This window comes from Gouania willdenowi, chromosome 24 (assembly GCF_900634775.1).
Source record: "Gouania willdenowi chromosome 24, fGouWil2.1, whole genome shotgun sequence".
In the NCBI taxonomy this organism is placed as follows: Eukaryota; Metazoa; Chordata; class Actinopteri; order Blenniiformes; family Gobiesocidae; genus Gouania; species Gouania willdenowi.
Window position 1 is genome coordinate 14,066,496 of NC_041066.1, and position 18,951 is coordinate 14,085,446.

The 18,951-nt window shown below is 35.8% G+C and overlaps 1 protein-coding gene across 4 annotated transcripts in view; it reads right to left on the reverse strand.

Annotated features, from left to right (window-relative positions):
• The window catches only part of klhl29 (kelch like family member 29), a 286,431-nt gene that overhangs the window by 249,626 nt on the left and 17,854 nt on the right, over window positions 1-18,951 (reverse strand). For all 4 annotated transcript variants that reach the window (XM_028439189.1, XM_028439192.1, XM_028439191.1 and 1 more), the window contains exon 2: window positions 18,462-18,530. The gene's annotated coding sequence lies outside the window, so the exon portion shown is untranslated. The remainder of the gene's footprint in view (window positions 1-18,461; window positions 18,531-18,951) is intronic.

Below are 18,951 nucleotides of genomic sequence, written 5' to 3' on the forward strand. Positions count from 1 at the left end.
TGATCTGACGTGTTTGTGACCCAATGCGACGCAGCGGTTGGACAGAACAAATGATTATCACCTTAAATGCACTATTCATGTGGTTATAAGATGTGAGGAGGTGAAGAACGTGACTTTGCAGCTTAACGCTTAAATAGCCATGTGTTTTACTGTAACACATGGCTATGAAAACAATAACAAGAGTGTGTGGATAGCAAAATAAAATCACTTTGGTGATCACTGATCACCCTCGCAGGATCGAGGCGTGGACTCTACGTCTAAAGACACTCCCACTCATGCATATGCACAAAGGCCCCAAAAGAGCCTGTTTTAGAAATGTCATGAAAGTGACATTTCCCAGGGCAAAAACTCCAAAAAACCGGTGAGTTTGGGAAAATAAACCTGAAATACTATGTTGTTGGGGTTCTTAGAACAATTGTAGATGGGTGAAATATAGCATTATACTGGACCTTTAAATTAAAAATGCACACATACGAGCAACAGAGTGACATACTGTATTCAGTTGTCATTCTATATGGTTACCAGATACTTTTCATATGTCTTTGTATGTTTGGGTCTTTAAACAGATATGATTTTCTAAAAAAAATAAAGCAAGACCACTTTACACCATCAATCTAATTTCAGCTAATATTAGGTGTAAAGTTGGGTACACCCACTACTACTTTCATATACACGGAGGTGGGGTTTGGGGTTGTTTTGGAAAGTGGTGGCGTCACGGGGTGCCCGCAACGCAACCAACAGACTCAAGAATGTTGACTGCACTGGTCACAATTATGCAATAAATAAATAAATTAATTTAATTAATTGCAATAATAAAACATGCATTATTGCTGTCACGAAAAGATTACAGTATCTATAGGTTTTGACAGAAAATGTAGACAAGGTAAAAAAAAATAAAATAGAATGTTGACTGCACAAATATACAGTGCATGCCTGCTAAACTATGTGATGTGTTTTTATTACATAATTAGAAAATAGATCAGCTGTTCAAAATGTGCAAAACTTGAATCAGTAGGTACAATATCAGTAGATGCGTCAAAATGTTCTTTAGATTATTTTTTAAATTTTTGAATACAGAAAACTGATGAAAATATAAAATGGGGAATGCGATCATACCTAAAAATAGCAAACTTAGAATGTTATAGAGACAGAGCTTATGTTTAGTTACTCATTCACATGATTACTATTAACCTAAATATGGAATAACTAAGCACAATAAGGTGTAGGTGTATGTAGTTAACAGCTGAAATTTCACTGTCCCTCTTTTTTTAAACTTTAGGTGAAGAAGTACATTAATGTTGCACAAAACAGACATAAGGGACCTAAACTTTCATTTATATTTTCCTGTGGGGTTAACACCATAAAGAAGACACCACTGACAAGCTCATTTTCAACTCTGCATCCTGTTCACCAAGATGCAGAGTAGCAAAAGGAGGCAATTTGACTCACAAATTCAAGCACATGAGTAGTCATGTCAAGGTCTGATCGAATTGTTTTGGCATTCACATCTGAATGAAATTGGGACTGTGATGCAAACGATAACGTTCGAGCACCAGATGGTGCTCTGCTGGCAGACAGTGAGTGGTGAAAAGTGCTACTACAACACTTACTGTGGTAAATCATTAAGGGCTCTATTCTCCCATGCGTGTAAGTCCAAAAAGCAGCACAGCGGAGCTGTTTTTGCCTGCATGCTATTCTCCCCCTGTACTTAAGTCAGTCACTGCACGCTTCCATCCCAGTTACGCACTCTGGGTGGAGCGTCTCTGAAAAATAGGCGTTCCTATTGAAATCTGGCCTTACGCACATTCTACCGTCTGTTTAAGTAGTTTTCCTCTTACACACTTCTTACCCTGGAATAAGTGCAGCGCCCCGATAAGGCGAAACATTATATTGCACTAGAAATATTGACTTTAGTTACATTTTAAGGCACACAGACTTCGACGCAGATTTCTGTCCACGTTGCCACAGTGATGTCCAACTATTTTCATACTATGTCCAACGTAAAGCCACAGTTTGATGCACTACAGAATAAATAATAAGTGAAACAAGCTGTTATATAGAGGGTGGTGAAATGTGTGTGGATACCAGAAATGGATGGATGGATACGGCTCACATCAGCTTCATAAGGCACTAAACAAATTTTATTTAAAACTGCGTATTATGTAAGAAGCCAATAGTTCTGTTTGACTGCAAATAGCTCTGTCTCCTCCTAAAGCAGGACAATCTGAGGGGATTATTTCCTCCCTGCAGCGCGTCACGCTTTAGAGCAGGTACCGTATTTGTGACAGATGATGATGATGATGATAGCGATAATGATGCGCGCTGATCATTTCTGAATGCAGGAATGTAAGGAGTTAATAAAATCAGGCTTTCCACACATACAAATCTGGTGAGGAGAAAAAGAGAGATTTTAACTGTGGCTCGAATAGAATTATGTGTCCGATCCTTACACTGCAGTAATGTGATCAAATCAACCTGACATTGTTTATCAGGTGTTTCAAATTAAAAGGGCGCTTAATAATTCTCACGGATTTCAATAACATTTACAAGCGTTGGGAAAACTCCATGTTCCAGGATTTGTAGACAGACAACGCGCTTTTGGCCTCCTTACGTGCGGTGGGCGTGTCAGCAGCCTTGACAGGAGAATACTAGCAGGAGAGAAGTGCGAACCTGCAGGTGCGCAAAAAAGAGCTTAAGTCCAGACAGGAAAAATAGACCCCTAAGAGTGGTTTGGCACCTTTAAAACTACCTGGACTTGAGCTCTGTGGTGGAAATTACTGTCTGAACAAGAAACGTTTCAGTACCTTTACAATTGTCTTAAAAACCACATCATGCAACATGGAAGCCGACATAAACATGTGGGTTAATGTAACCATAATAGCTTTAAATCAAAGGTTTACACAGCTTATTGTTGCTTTCATTGTGAATATTTCAGGGATCTTCCACTTTTTTTACAAGTTTGGCCTAAAATCTTTGAAATGTATTCATAAGAAGATTTATGCCTACAGAAAAGCATTATCATGCACCATATTACTTTACAGTTAAAGAGCCTGTGTTCCACCATATTGAAATCATGTGATCTGTTTTCTATTGGAGTGAAGCATTCATCCTGCTTTTTAGATAATTTAGCAGCCTTTTCAGTCAAAATGACAACCCGTGCTGCTTTTGATTGCTCTAAAAAACCAGGAAAAGTTCAAGTTGCCGATGTAAACCTCTTTTGTTTACCGAAAGAGGATGACAACAGTTGTGACCCGGAAAATAATCTGTTATCTCAGGGGGCGACAGTTCCAACTCTGCAGTTTCCTGGAAGACAATGAAGCAGGGAAGAAGAGCTCTCCTGAGGGACTCTCCCTTAATCTTTTATTTAAAGGCGAAGCTTTATGATACACATTTTACAATTCAACAACAAAAAACACACATTTGTTTGATACAGTGCTAGTATTTCAAGGCTGCGAGTTATAACAACAACAAAAAAAATAAAGCAAATGAATCTGAAATGAGATGGTTGGGAGCCCAGTGACTATATGCTGTTTACAACAATAGGACAACATGTAAAAATGCATAGTTTTTAGTGTGTTAGCAAAAAAGTTGAAAATAAAGTCCCTTTAAAGTTGACAATAATAATAAAGATGATGATGGCCATTAGGTGCACATCTACTAAGACACGTATGTATCCTGGTGACATATTCTCAGCATATTAAGCCTTTTTTAAGGCAGTGCTATTGCGTATTGGTTCAGAACCTGTCACTAATAAAGCTTTCAAGTGTAGGGCTTTTCAACTCAGCCTGTTTTACTTCACCCACCTGAGTCTAATTAGCTTTTCCACAACCAGGTCAGCTTTATGAAACCCTCCACTTTAAATCAGATCACAGCAGCGAACACCTGCATTTGCAGCATTGAGAGTTACATAGCCCTTCGAGAGTGTACAAGCATTAAAATGATCCTGCTGAAGTAAACACACTGTTAACATGCAAACAGACTTGTAAAATACAAGAGGAAATTATTGAAAAAAAGATTTAAAAAAAACCAAAAAAAAACCAAGGCAATGAGGTCCATATCAGCAGTATGTTATTACAACTTCATAACCTCTGAAACATTTGTTTAATGCCATTGACTCATTTGTCATCTTCCATGTAAACATTCTCTGTCAAAAAAAAGAGACAATTTGTCAATGGTCGACTGCACGATTATGGCCAGAATGATAATTACAATTATTTCGATCAACACTGTAATCACAATTATAATCACAATTATTTATCATAATTAGTAAAAAAAAAAAAACTGTTTTTATTACACGACTTTATGAAGAACAATATGTGTACAGTATACAGTGCAAAATAAAACTTCAATAAATAAGAATTATAATAAAAACTAATAATTCAAAAAGAATTTAAAATGTGCCATAGGCCAACTGAATGAATACACTATTACAGAGAGCAGAACCCGTATTGTAAAGAGAGGGTGTAAATGTAAATATTGCAGGCGATCGGTTTTTATTTAGTCATGGCAACCAAAATCGTGATCAAGACTCAAATTCTATTATTCGTGCAGCCCTAGTCAATGGAGGACTTTTCAAAGTCAAATCCAAAATAGTGCCAATTCCAGCAGTAAAAAAAAAAGCAGTTTGGGTGAGAGCTGGACATGTACTCTTTGACACAATACAACCTTACAGCCAACAAAAAAACATAGGGGCTTTTTAAATAAATAAAAAAATAAAAAAAACTCAGTGCGTCTCAGAGAAGGATGAGAGGCCATCAACTTTAAGGCTTGGGCAGTATACTCTTGGCCCTCACATGCTACAATAAACTGGGTGCAAAAAAAATAATTCTTGACAGTTCCTGGCTTGCAGCTATGCTATTGACAGAGTTACTAGCCCTTCATCCCATGTCTGCTGTTTTTTAACCCTGTTTAAAATGGCTGCCTGTAGCCACGGCAATGACGTAAACATGAGCAAAACAACAAAACAAAAAATTCTTTATGTAAATCTTGATTATTTTTCCTCTCAATTGGTCAGCTGTGTTAAAATATACCAATTCAAGGGTGAAATTAATCATGCTAAATTAGCCTGTTACCAAGATTATAATTATACTGTAAAATGGTTTTCAGAATTACCAGAATTACACCCAGTGCTAATAAACAGATGATCTTAACCACATCTGCATGAATGAACAATAATAATATAGTAGTGAATAATCTCAGGACTAATTAAAATACATGGAGACGATCAGTGTTCGCATGCATTTCTGTTCTACACAGTGCAGCGTGTTCTCATTTGTTTCATTAGCCAGTGGAAGTTGTGCAAAGCAAAGCTGGAAATAAGAATAAAGTTTTATTACAGGAATGTTTTCAAAGATAATCAAAGGATTTGGTTTTAGTTACGAGGACGCAGTTTGCTTTCCAGATTTTATTAAGACATGATTATATTTAAATTGATGCAGCAGAAAAATCCATGCCGATTTAGATCTTCAATTAAAACTTACACTGCAACATTACACTGTATAATTCAGATATAATTATAATTCCGTATAATTATAGTTATTCTACAATTCACTTTACTTTTTAAAAAGGGCAAAAAAGCATGTTCCAGCTGATATTACATTTCTGACATAGTCTTGCAAATCTAATTCTGCCTGACAAAGAGACGGTCTATTTTTATTGCTTACAATACAGGTGTATTAATAAAAGTGCATAATTCAAAATCCATTGGTCTACTCTTTAATTTCACCGTTACCTCCAACGTGCCAACTGCATATTAGTGGTGTAACAATACATTGATCCACATCGATACATCGATTAATTAATTAATCGATGCACAATGAAAACATCGATAAACATTGTCATCTTTAAAATACCCCATTTTTTATTTTAAAATAATTAATAATAACATGCCAGTGACACTTTTTACAGTGAAATCAACTGTTTTTAAAGCCATATTTTTGTATTATTAAAAATGTATTGCACCATTGTAATTTAAATTAAACTACTAGATACTTTTATCACTCACACAATTCAAAGTGTAACACTTTGTTAAATGTTACAGAATGGTGTTAATACTGTTTATTTAATGCCTGTTAGCTGAAAGTCAAATCATATTTCAGTTGTTTTTTGGGAGTTGATATACATGTAAATGATGAGATGGGCATATGACATCACATCAAATCGATCGCAGGCATGTGAATCGAATCGAAATTGTATCGTGACAGACTTTGTGATATCGGTGAACATCGTATCGTCATCCAAACATATCGACACTGCATCGTATTGTGATGAAGCTGGTGATTTACACCCCTACTGCATTTGACTTTATTTTTTTTCTTGCAAACTTATATTTCTGCACCATTTGTCTGATGAATGCAGAAATATTTACCCCTTGGCTAGAAAATGTCTCTGATATAAATACAATGTTCGTTTGAGAGATTTTGTCTTGTTTTGTTGTCCACCTCTACTGTATGCTCTTGTTTTTTTTTTTTTTTTATCCGAATTGAAATGATTTTGGACTATTGACAAAAAAAGGCAAACAAAAGGAAAGATCATGAAGGACAGTCTGAAGTCAGCTCCAGCAGAGGTGCCCTGCTGACCCAGATCCAGGCTGAGCCGGGTACGATATTAGCAAAGCAATTAGTTGAGATGACAGCCGTCAGGCACGGTCAGACTGACAGGGATAGGAGTCAGAGTCAGTCTCCCTCCCTCCTCACCATGTTCTCCTTTCTTTTTAGCTCTCCCTCCTGTAATGGCTATTGATTTTTTTTTTTTTTTTTTTAAACAACTAAACAAGAAGCCCTTTCAGCATCAAAGTGGCTGATTGAGTAAAAATTAAAATAAAGTTAGAAAAGACGCACAGGGTGTAGGAGACCCAAAAGTAAGAGTAGCATGATGCCAAGAGGTGGAATGGCCAATCACAGGTTGTGAAATAGTCAGATTTCATCGACGCGTGATTAAAAACATTCCACTACAAAAAGATGGGAAAATTTTTTCTCAGTGTGATCGGACAGATAAAACGTAGGTAACATGAATATTAGAGAGAAATAGAGGTGGTGTAGGAGGATTAAAAAAAACTCACCTTTAATATGTGAAACATGTTAAAACCTCAGGCAATCACATGCAAAGTCCTGATATTAGAGCAGTATTAGCATGTTCTCGATGCCCAACATAGACAACTCAGGGTACAGACTGACTGATTAAATTGATCAAAAAATTGATAAATAAATTGATTCCTAATAATTCCTGACCCGCTTGATCCTGTACAGGGTCGTGGGGGTCTGCTGGTGCTAATCTCCAGCTCTGAAAAGGTTCTAGGGAGGGGCAAGGCAAGACAAGGCAAGGTAAGGCAAATGTGGTATTTGTATAGTGCATTTCATACGACGTGCTTCATGATTAAAAAGTGCAACAGAAAACATTTAATGGTTTAAAAACCATTAAAAATGTTAAAATCAGCAGTAAAAACCCAGGACTGGTTTACAACAGCCCTATTCGATCAAATCAATAGTTTAATAAAAGTTCCTTGAAAGATCATGGATTAAACATTGGATCTGTATACCATTAGTAATAAATATATATATGTATTATTTTTATTTCTATTAAAATGCCTTAAAATAACAATTTCTATGCCTATTCTGTTTTATATTTGTATTATTCTGTAAGGTGTGTCAAATTCTGCTTTTATACTGATGTACTGTATTTAATGTGGATTGAATGTGGTGTAATTAGGGATGTAAAGATTAATAGTGAGGCAGTTAAAAATCGATTCAAATGTGTCACGGTTCACATTGATGCTCTGAAAATTAATCGCAGTTTTTTTTTTTTTTTTTTACAGCAAAGGGCGCTATCTATTTAGAATTTGAAATTCAGGACACACCACCGTGTTTTAAATCAGAAGTGTGGAAGCATTTTGGCTTCCTCGAGACAAAATGAAAGAAGTGAGAAAGAAAGAACATGTGAAATCCAAGGTAGGAGAGGCACAGAGAGGAAAGGGAGAAACAAGAGAGAGAATGAAAGCCATAGTTTGTTTATTTATATTTTTTATTTGACATGGGATTTGTTTTAAAGTCCAATTGTTAAGGCACAAAATACACTTTCAGTTGCACTTTTAAAAAGAAAAGAAACTATTATGCAGTTTTGCATAGTTTACTGTAGAGCCAGAATTTAAATGAAAAGGCTTCTTCTTCATTTGTACTATTTCTTTATTTATTTCATTCAGGATTTATTTTTAATTAAACTGCATTGTTTTGCATAGTTTAACAAGGGATTCTTTTGACAATGAAAGATAAAAGAAAATAGTACAGTATTTATGTATTTTTTTCGAAGAAAAAAAATGAATATTTTTCACAGTCATCATTTGTCTACTGTCTAATTCTTTAAAATAAATCGTGAGAGGATCATATCGTGAACCCAGTATTGTGACTCTGACTTTAGTTTGTTGTGTATTAAATATCAACAATTCCCACAGCTTTAAAATAATGCAAAGGGAATAAAAGCCAGCAACTATATAAGTTATCAAATCCCCTTACCTTTCCTGCACAGGTGTGAGTTAACCTCATCACCCAAAGAGCTGCACTTTGATCAAAAGGAGAGCAACGTATGTGCAGCTACACACACAGTATCAAATCAGATTACGGAGAATCTCATAAAAAGTAAGAAAGGAAAAAAAACGCAGCACATACCACCCATTCCCATTCTAATTACATTTGTGCCATTTACAGAGGATGGACACCAACACTTACATTACTGGCCAGGCCAGTGTAACCAAAGTGTAGCAGTTGCTGTGTTTGACACGCCTGCTTTAATCTGATTGTGGTGGCAGGTTATTACATTAACACAAGATAACGAGATTGATATATGTGCGACATGTGCATGGAAACAGCATATGTGAACACACCGTATGATCAAAAGGATTGAAAAAGAGGGTCTTTTGAGAGTAAATCATGATAAGATGATAAGATAGACCTTTATACGTACCACAGTGGAACAGTGGAGTTTTAGCACCAAAAATGAAAAAAAGAGCACTTCATAAATTGGGAATGAAATATGAAAAAAAATACTAATACAATTACTACTACTACTACTACTACTACTTATAGTAATAATAATAAGTATTGTATAAAAAAATCAAGAGCTTAACCGTATATAGAATAATTACACACACACAAACATACAAATCACAAAACATGGAGATGAAATACACAATAATTACACAATACACAATTTTAAACTATGCGCTTTGTTATGGTATGAAGTGAGGCGTGTGTGTGTCAACTATAGGGGTGTGTATTGCCTGGCTTTGTATCCCAATACATGGGTCACGATACGATACGATATATCCCGATATCAAAGTATAAGGCGATTATTGCAATTTTTTTACATATATATACGGTATATGACTTAAGAAACAACTAATCTGTACATTTGTACACCTTTATGAGAACATTATGTATCAAAATATATTTTATTGGCATATTTTACCCTCAAAACATTAGCTTTAACATGCCATGTGCCAACAACTTAAAATGAAAAAATAAAATACAATCTGCCTGTGGCTTTTAAACCAACATGGCTTTAGTGCAACTTAACTGAGATATATGCCTAGAACAACAAATAATTGCAGAAAGTTAGTACTTTTTCAGATTTTTTTTTTAAAAAACACAAGCTGGTCATCATGCCCAGGTTTCAGTGCACTTACAATGTCTCCTGTAGTGGAAAAGACTTTCCTGGTTAAATAAAGGTAAAAAAAAATAGAAATTAATATTAAAAAATTTAAAAAATAAATCAATATGGATGCATTTTGAATTGATCCGAGAATCGCGCTACGTAATATCGCGATATATCACCGAATCAATTTTTTTCAACACCCCTAGTCAACTACATTCAAAAACTACACAGTGCAGGAAATAGGTTTTTTTCCTCATCATCAGTTAATCTGGTCGCAAATAAGTCGGGACAAATGAACAAGGGCAATGCTCTTCAATGTCAGACACTGTTGTGCATACAAAAGCTAAAGCACACTTCAGACAAAAGGCCCATCTGTAGAAAAAGCCTTAATACGTAAATGGTTGCCTGTTCAAGTCAAGCCAAACAAAAACATGCGAAAAGCAGTTTCTTTTTCTTTTGCAAAAAAAACAACCCAAAACATTACTTTGTTTCATCTTAACAGTATCTACAGACTAAATGCGTCAGAGCATGAATTGAGAAACGCACATATGGCAGAGGAATGCACGTTTAAAGGCATAGGATGGGCTTCACTAAGGAAAAGCTTTGACATCTGCACCACATGTGAGCCATCCATTAAACTGCACAAGAATCCAGTTATTGCTCTAGCATATGTTCCAAAAACATACAGGGTGGACGGGAGGAGCAATAACCAATTGAAAAAAAAAACATTTTTCAAGGGACTGCATTGCTGCAAATGACCAGCAGCATACCAGGAACTGCTGACCACTCGTTCAATGTTTAGATAAATGAGGAGTCAATAACCACTTTGTCTTTTTCCCCCCCTAAAGCAAATGGCCACCATGGGACAGACTGCAGCTTTAAAAAAAAAAAAGACAAATATGCAAAGCTCCCTGAAATAGGGTAAGTTAAGATGGGGTTGGGACTGCTCGATAAAAAAATAATAATAATCACAATTATTTTAGTCATAATTTAAATCACGATTATTCAAACGATTGTTTGTCAACCAAAAAGTGATTTATTTATATACAAAACAATGTAAAATCAATTCTTTAAACATGAATAAAATTGAAAAAAATGAAAAAAAATATCTCTATATATAAAAATATATATATTTAATTTTTTTTTTAATAGTTTTTTCTCGATTATGTTATTTTTGTAATCATTGAGTGTCATAATAAAAATCATAATCGATTTTCAATTTATTGCACAACTTTAGATAAAGGTTTGTGGCATTTTTAGCCACACTGCAGAGAGGTAATAAGGCTTATGTCAACATTTGGTGGATATCCAAAAATAAAAATAAAACAGGTTAAATCAAATAATTCAAAGTACAGTAAATTTTTAGACCACAGTGGATAATGTGGGTTCATTTTAGGAATTATTGTTATTTTTTTATCAAATAACATAAGAACAACGCAAAGTTACATTGCTAAAAATGTTAAAAGGCAGATCTTATTACAAGAATAAAATCAAAGAGCTCACGGGGCGCTTAAGTGACAATGTTATTTAATGTGATGGCTGCTTGGCATTGCATGCTTTAAAACAGCTTCATATGACCAGGCTGCAGGATATTTTCACACTGAAAATGTGAGTGGTTGGCAGCGCACGCCTCAAGCAACACATGTTTGACTGATGGACAACCAATATCTTCCTGTCGTGGTTTGAAAAGGAAATGAAAGGAGGTATTTCAGAGTGTTCAGATGTCACTATGGCAAGAAAATTGGTGATCTTTTTTTTTTATCATTAAAAACACAATCAACTTTTCAATCATGGAATATTTAAAGAATGATATAGTGATATAGTGAGAATATCCTTCCATTTTAATGTTTAGAAATGTAATTAAGTTAATTAAATGCATGTTTACACAAAGGAACTGAAAATCCTCAAAAAACAGATTAAAATCAAATGTAAATAAGGGTAAGCCTTTAACATTTTTAACACCAACATAGAAAATAGATTGAGTTTAGAGGCAATTACAATCTACCAGGTATGCTTTACGGGCTCAGGTGTAGAAATAATGTCTTTATTGTCCTCGTCAAACCCTGATAGATGATAATAAAGTACTACTGCACTGCGTGATAATGTATTCAAACTGTGCAGTTCCTGAAGACATTCTACGGAAGAGGCAACCCTGATAGCATTGCTGAGAGTGCCAGCCGGCCCCATTCACAGATATTAGCCCCAATGGACAGGATGGAAATTCCATGCAGAGACCCCTGCTGTGTGCATGTGTGTGTACTAGTTTGTGCAAGCAGCTTTAGATTCCACGCCCCTTTAACCATGGGACGGCCCCCTGCAGAGCCTCAGGTCTTAATCACTCCAGGGGCGTGCGGGGTACAATGCCTCACAGTTTATGTGACAGGAACATGAGCGGGTTCGTGCTACAGCGTGGGCCGTGGCCTGTGTTTATGAATGTGTGTTTGTGTTACGCCTCTGATATAGTCTGCTAATGGCATGTGAGAGGAATCCACGGTGCAATTCCACACCTCTGCTGAGGGAAATAAAAGACGAGGACGTTTCTACGAGCCTTGGCAGTGCGCAGTGAAGGCCGTCGGTCGTCTTGTGAATGGCAGCAAAAATTGATGTTTGAAAGGCCAGATTCTGACTTTCTCTATGCGTCCTTGGTCCACATCCAACTGAGCACAGCAGAGAGCTGTGCTCACCTGTAAAAACAAATGGACCAAACAAAGACTAATATTCCCTCACACTGGCCATATGTGGCCCAACATTCTACCTGAAAGTTAATGACTCTACTTGGTGTAAAAAAACTTTGATACATTAACCAGAAGTGAATAGTAACAAAGTAAATGTACTTTGTTACAACGCTTAAGTAGGTTTTTTTTTGATCATTTGTAAATGATCTTTTTTGATATTAGAGTTTTTTTTCACAAGATATTCCTGATACTTAAGTACATTTAATGTGAGCTTTTACTCAAGTGATTTTCTAATGGGGGACTTTTAGAATCTGTGTACCGTTCGTTCTTTGGTTATTACCGTTTTAAAACCAAATTAAAATAACAAATAAACAGCGTGGTTATTTTGTTTTACTGACTTAAGTTAAAACCAAAACAGAATGACAGAAAAATCCAAAACCAGATGAGCAGCATTTTTTAAATCTTGTTTTGTTTGTGAGATAATTGGGTATTTACCGGGAAATTAGAGCGTAGAAATATTTATTTGCACATTATATTACCGTCAGCCACTAACGGCAGCCATCAACACAGACGGAGGCTGGTCACAAGAAATGAGGAGCACCAGTAGATTCATTACACCACCTCCAGTTCCTTTAATCACATATTATGTGCATGCTTTTCAAAACATCCATTTTTGGGGGGGATTTGTTTATGTATTGCTCCTTTTTTTTTCAGGGAGAAAAAGTCCACCCCCGTATGTGGGTCTTCTCTGTGTGGTGAGCCTAAAACATGAAGCTCTTGTCCTAGAATCCCTTGAATATTCAAATATCACACAAACAGAACAAAATTTTATTTTAAAACAGAAAAACACTGCGTGTCTGTTATTCTTATGTTTTTGTATGACGGCAAGACATTTTGAGTTATTGTATTATTACTTTTACTTATTTTTTTCAGATACTTGATACTAGGGGTGGGAACCTATGGGTACCTCACAATACCATACGATGCGCGACAAAAAGCTCACAATAACAATTTGACGATACTGCACTTATCAATATATTGGTCAGAAATCAATCTACGATAATCTATGACATAACAAGAAAAAAAAAAAAGATTGAGTGAAAAAATGTTCTGTAAATAAGTGTCAATGTGAACGAAATAGGGTCTTTCTTACCAGTGACACCGTTATAGTGCAATATTCCAGTAAACAATATATTGGTTCTATCAACAAACAGTGACAAAATGTCTGTATAGACCTACCTGCACATTTTATTGAAAAAGCAGAAAAGATAATAAAATAAAATAAATAAATTTTAAATAATCGATCATGCAAAAAAATAACGCGATGTATCGCCGTGTCGAGATATCGTCACACTCCTACTTGATACACCTCTGTAAATAACTCATCACAAGACATGTTTACGATTAGATCAGAAAAAGTCATGAATAGTTCAATCCAACTGGAAAAACTTGAAATTTGAAGTCCAAATTCAAACACAATGACTGCAAACGTTGATTAATCTTCACTGACAAGCCACAGCCACTGCTTAGTCGTGCTGTTATTTACAACAAGAGAGATGTAACTTTCTTTTTCATTAGCTGCTGCAGAGTTCCCTCCTGCCTTTTTATGTACCCTTCCTATCCCAGTTATTTGCCACAGGAAGGAGGCACGAGGAAGGTTGCCAGCTAACAGCACCTTTGTCTGAGCAGCGCTGTGGGCTTCAGGCGGCGCCTGTTTTCTTCCTCCTAGAAGCTTGTCATCTATCATTACTTGAGGTGGCCTTGAGAATGATTTGGGCAGACACGTCTGGCGTAGTGTCTGGGGGCCCAGCATAAACAGAACACTTCTGTGCAAACAAAGGTGATGATGACCATTACTTCCCAAGGTACGTAGTTGATAGGCAGATAAAAAATGTTTTTACAGTATTTGGTTCAGGCTTACAGTGATGCAGTACAACTAAGGAGGATATCTTTAGTTGTGTATGTAAAGATTTAGTTTCAAAAAGGATCTCTCACTGTTTAGAGGTAAAAAAAAAAAAAAAAAACCCTAACCGTAACCCATAAATTCCATCTGTGCCACAATAAATTCTCGCAGGGGTGCCAAACAAAGTAAGTCCATGAGCCATCATTAAATAACAATCATAACGGCTAATGAAAATTCCCAAAACACTTAGAGCTTAGTCAGTCAAAATGAGAAATAATAATAACCAAGCAGCACTTAGCAACAGACTTACAAGGGGCTTTACAAGCAGGACCATATATGAAAGTAGGGCTGAACGATTTTGGAAAATAATCTAATTGCGATCTTTTTCCTCAATATTGCGATTGCGATTTAATACGCTATTATTTTTCCAAGGGCCCCTTGTCATGTATTTTTCAATGAACACAAGCAATAAATCAATCTGTTTCATAATAAACAATATCAGATTTATTTAAACTTCAAATAAATATATTTGAAGTTCAACATATCTAACTAACTTCACGTTTCATTAAACATGTAAACACGCGGACTGCACTTCTTAAACACTCTCTGAACTTAACAGGACAGTACAAGACAGGAGAAAAATAAATAAATAAATAAATATATAAATAAATAAATAAATAAATAAATAAATAAATAAATAAATAAATAAATAAATAAAATACAAAAAATACAAAATACAAAAAAATACAAAAAATACAAAATACAAAAAAATACAAAAATGCAGCCTTTGCGATTAGAAAAGTTTTATAATATCGCAAATGCAATTAATCGTTTAGCCCTATATGAAAGCAACAAGACAATTCATTCAAAACAGAAGCTACCATAATAATTATAGGGAAATTCAATGAAAAAAGCCCATTACATATCAAAAAGTATAAAACTACCTCCTTTTTCACAAATTCTGGAAAAGCCTTGTCCTAAATAATGATTGAAAGGTCTCTCGAAATGTCAATTTCTTTTTAAAAACACACATTTTCTAAAAATCAAAGGACTAAAGAGGCAGTTTGAAAATGAGTCTATAAATTTGCAGGGACAGGAATATCGAGACAGTTTCTTCAAAATTGGTGGAACAATTTCAGTTAAAAAATAATAGGCAGAGAAAGAGGCACGTAGAAGCAATTTGTATTAATAATTTAGACTATGTGGGAACTGGGTAAGTATTTTGCAGAAAAATGGCAGAGGCCAGATATCAATTTCACAGGATGTGACTTTGATTTTTCATTTATTTATTTTTTCGATTATCTTTGTAAGCTAAGAAAAGAGAGTCGCAGGTATCGGCAGTATTAGAGAAATAGATTATTTTGTAACTGGAGGATTGAGGACCAAATGCTGTTGACTCTGTTTATAAAGAAATAAAATGTGTGACGTCTTCTTCTCAGAGGCAGCGAGGGTCCACTTTTCGTTGTACCTTTTCACTAAATATGAAAACAAATGTGAATCCCTGTTATTGAATCTGACCCAACAAAAAAAAAATATTACTATGCTATCAAATCAACAATATTTAACTATAACAGTGTTTAAAGGCACACTAATTTAGTTTCTATTTGCAATAAAGAAAAACCATATGCTCTTCATTTTTACATTAGAATAATAATTTAGAAATTACACTTTATAATCAACTGATTAATTTAGAATTTTAATTATCGCCAGAAGCTAAAAAAGTTGAATCCTAAATGTATCTTATGAAGGTCACCAGTTTGCCAGTGACATATTTTATGCTGACATCAAGACAACAGACTAAGTGGGTTTGTGGGCCAAAAATATTACTACTTCTTTTTTGAACTGCATTAAAAGTGGCTCAAAAACCATGTTGGTTACTTTCTCTATTAACAACTGTGAGAAAGAAGACGCGGACACTTAATTTACTCCAGCTTTATCCATACATCCATCCATCTTCAAACCCGCTAATTCCCGTTTATCGGGGTCGCGGGGGTCTGCCGGTGCCAAATTCCGGCTCTCATTGGGCGCTGGCCGGGGCTACACCCTGGACAGGGCGCCAGTCCATCGCAGGGCTACTCCAGCTTTATCTAATATCTAATACATCACAGAGCTTTTATTAAAACACTACACATTATTTTCATGAAATTACCTGAAATAGTAGTGTAAGAACAGTTCAGCAAATAAATATTAGCAAACACCTACAATAACTGAATATAATACCCTTAAAATGTATGTATTCACAGTTTATTATTTTTTGTTTGTATATTTATAGATGTTGTATTGTTCTCCTATTTATTCTATTATTTATGCACATGTGTTTGTGTTTTTATGCAATACAGCATTAACATGGACTGCATGGACATAATATAACCTCTACACAAAATACAACTCCCTCCTGTTGTTTAGTACAGAAAACAAGCTGTAAGAGGTGAGGCCTTTTTAAAATGCATACAGAACAACAGCTAATTTGCATTGAACCACGTAGATCTTCTACAGCACAGAGACTAAACACAAAGCACCTGAAGCCCCCCTGGTGAGGGTGAACCCCAGCAAAGAGCACACATAATGAGCCCTGTTCATTAGTGTCACACACATACACACACATAGGCAGACAAAGCCCCGCCCAAACGCCGATGCCTGTGGCGCCGACGCCTGGTCACCTCGCCCAGGGATCAAAGCCAGTATGTCGTTCTAATCAGGCCTCGCAGTGGGCAACCCCATTAATCCAATTCCATTTCATCAGTGGTGAGCGGACCACCAGTGGGGTCCGTACATTCCTGGGGTCCTACGGTCCAGGAGTAATTCTATCTGTTAATGACCCACGGTCAGGATCTGACCTTGTAATTGGTTGAAGACTGACTTAGTTTTGCTTGCTGACGCTGGCATTACAAAAAAGTTGTGTAAGTGAAAGCAAAGACAGGGATTGGTCACCGCAACAAAGTGCAGTAAAATAAACAACACCATACATCAAATAATTACAGATAATCAATCGCCAATTCAACTACGCCCACATGCGATTATATATCATTATAAGTTCATGAAATAATAACTCACCATTGGGCACAGACGTAACAAGCAAAACAATGTAAAAACAATATGTTAGGGTTTTGTTTATTCAGAAAATTACTACTTAGGAAATCTACTTTGATCTCCTGACATGATTTGAATGTCAACTGCCAGTCAGAGGTGTCTTCTGTTTACTTTGAGGTTTTCTTTGAAGTTTCCATGACTTCTGCGTAATAATTCCAGCAACTTTTCAAAAAGAAGACAAAAAGAATCTTGCTCGAACTACTATGGAGAAGTCAAGGAGACATCAAAGTGATCAGCAGACGCCTCTGACGAAGACTGGCATGTTGACAGTTGAAACAGTGAATTTCCCAAGTAACTGTTGTCTCAGTAAAAAATACCTTAACATACTATTCAAAAAGAAGACAAAAAACTATCTTTCTGGAATTACTATGCGGAAGCCAAGGAAACTTCAAAGGAAACAACAAAGCAATCAGCAGACGCCTCTGACGAAGACTGGCATGTTGACAGTTGAAACATGTCAGGCAATCAAAGTGGATTTCCTACGTAGCAGTTGTCTGAATAAATGAAACCTTGACATACTATTCAAAAAGAAGACAAAAAAACTATCTTTCTGGAATTACTGCATGGAAGTCAAAGAAACTTCAAAGGAAACAACAAAGCGATCAGCAGACGCCTCTGACAAAGACTGGCATGTTGACAGTCGAAACATATCAGGAGATCAAAGTGAATTTAGCAAGTAACTGTTGTCTCAATAAATAACACCTTCACATACTATTCAAAGAGAAGACAAAATACTATCTTTCTGGAATTACTACGCGGAAGTCAAGGAAACTTCAAAGGAAACAACAAAGCCATCGTTGAAACATGTCAGGAGATCAAAGTGGATTTCCTACATAACGGTTGTCTGAATAAATGAAACCTTGACATACTTTTCAAAAAGAACACAAAAAGAATCTTGCTGGAATTTAAAACTAAGAAAGTTAGAAGTGTCTATTAACTGTGGGCTGCTCCTAATTTTGTTTTTACTTTTTACCGCCAATGCTATAACCGATGATTCCCGTCAACAAAGTAACAATGCTGCCCACTGTGAAATGATGTGTTCCATAAATTATTCACTATGCTTTCATATTCCAGCACGTGTCCTGTCAGTGGCATAATAAGATGTTTATTGGGACATAAATTAATGAGCTTTTCAAAGCTTACCGTACCTTTGGTCTCTGGTGGGTGAGGATTCTCATCACAGACGAATTAGATCTTTTGAGTATTGCTGTGTTCACCTGCAGAAACAATGACAAGTTGTAAATATGGTGAGGCTTTATTATGGAAATAAGAAAGAATTATCTGACTGTGCCTTGGTCCTGAAATGTTCATATTATTAACCAAAGACAACAGATGATGTAACAGAAGATATGATTAGGTTGGAATAAATGCTCATTAAATAAAACAATGCCTATGTAAAAAAAAACAAAATTTCAAGTGTAGCTAAGAATAGATTAATGGAAAAGAAGAGTTAACATTGGTGATGACACTTCAAAGGCCTCCATTGTGTATTGTGAACAATTGTGTGAACAACGCTGTTGTTCATTAAAAAAAAAACAACAAAAAAACTGTGATCATGTGATCATGTGACTCCAGCACGATGACAGCCTTTTGGATGTCACCACAATTTTTTCTTTGTTCACTCTTGCCTTTGAGAGG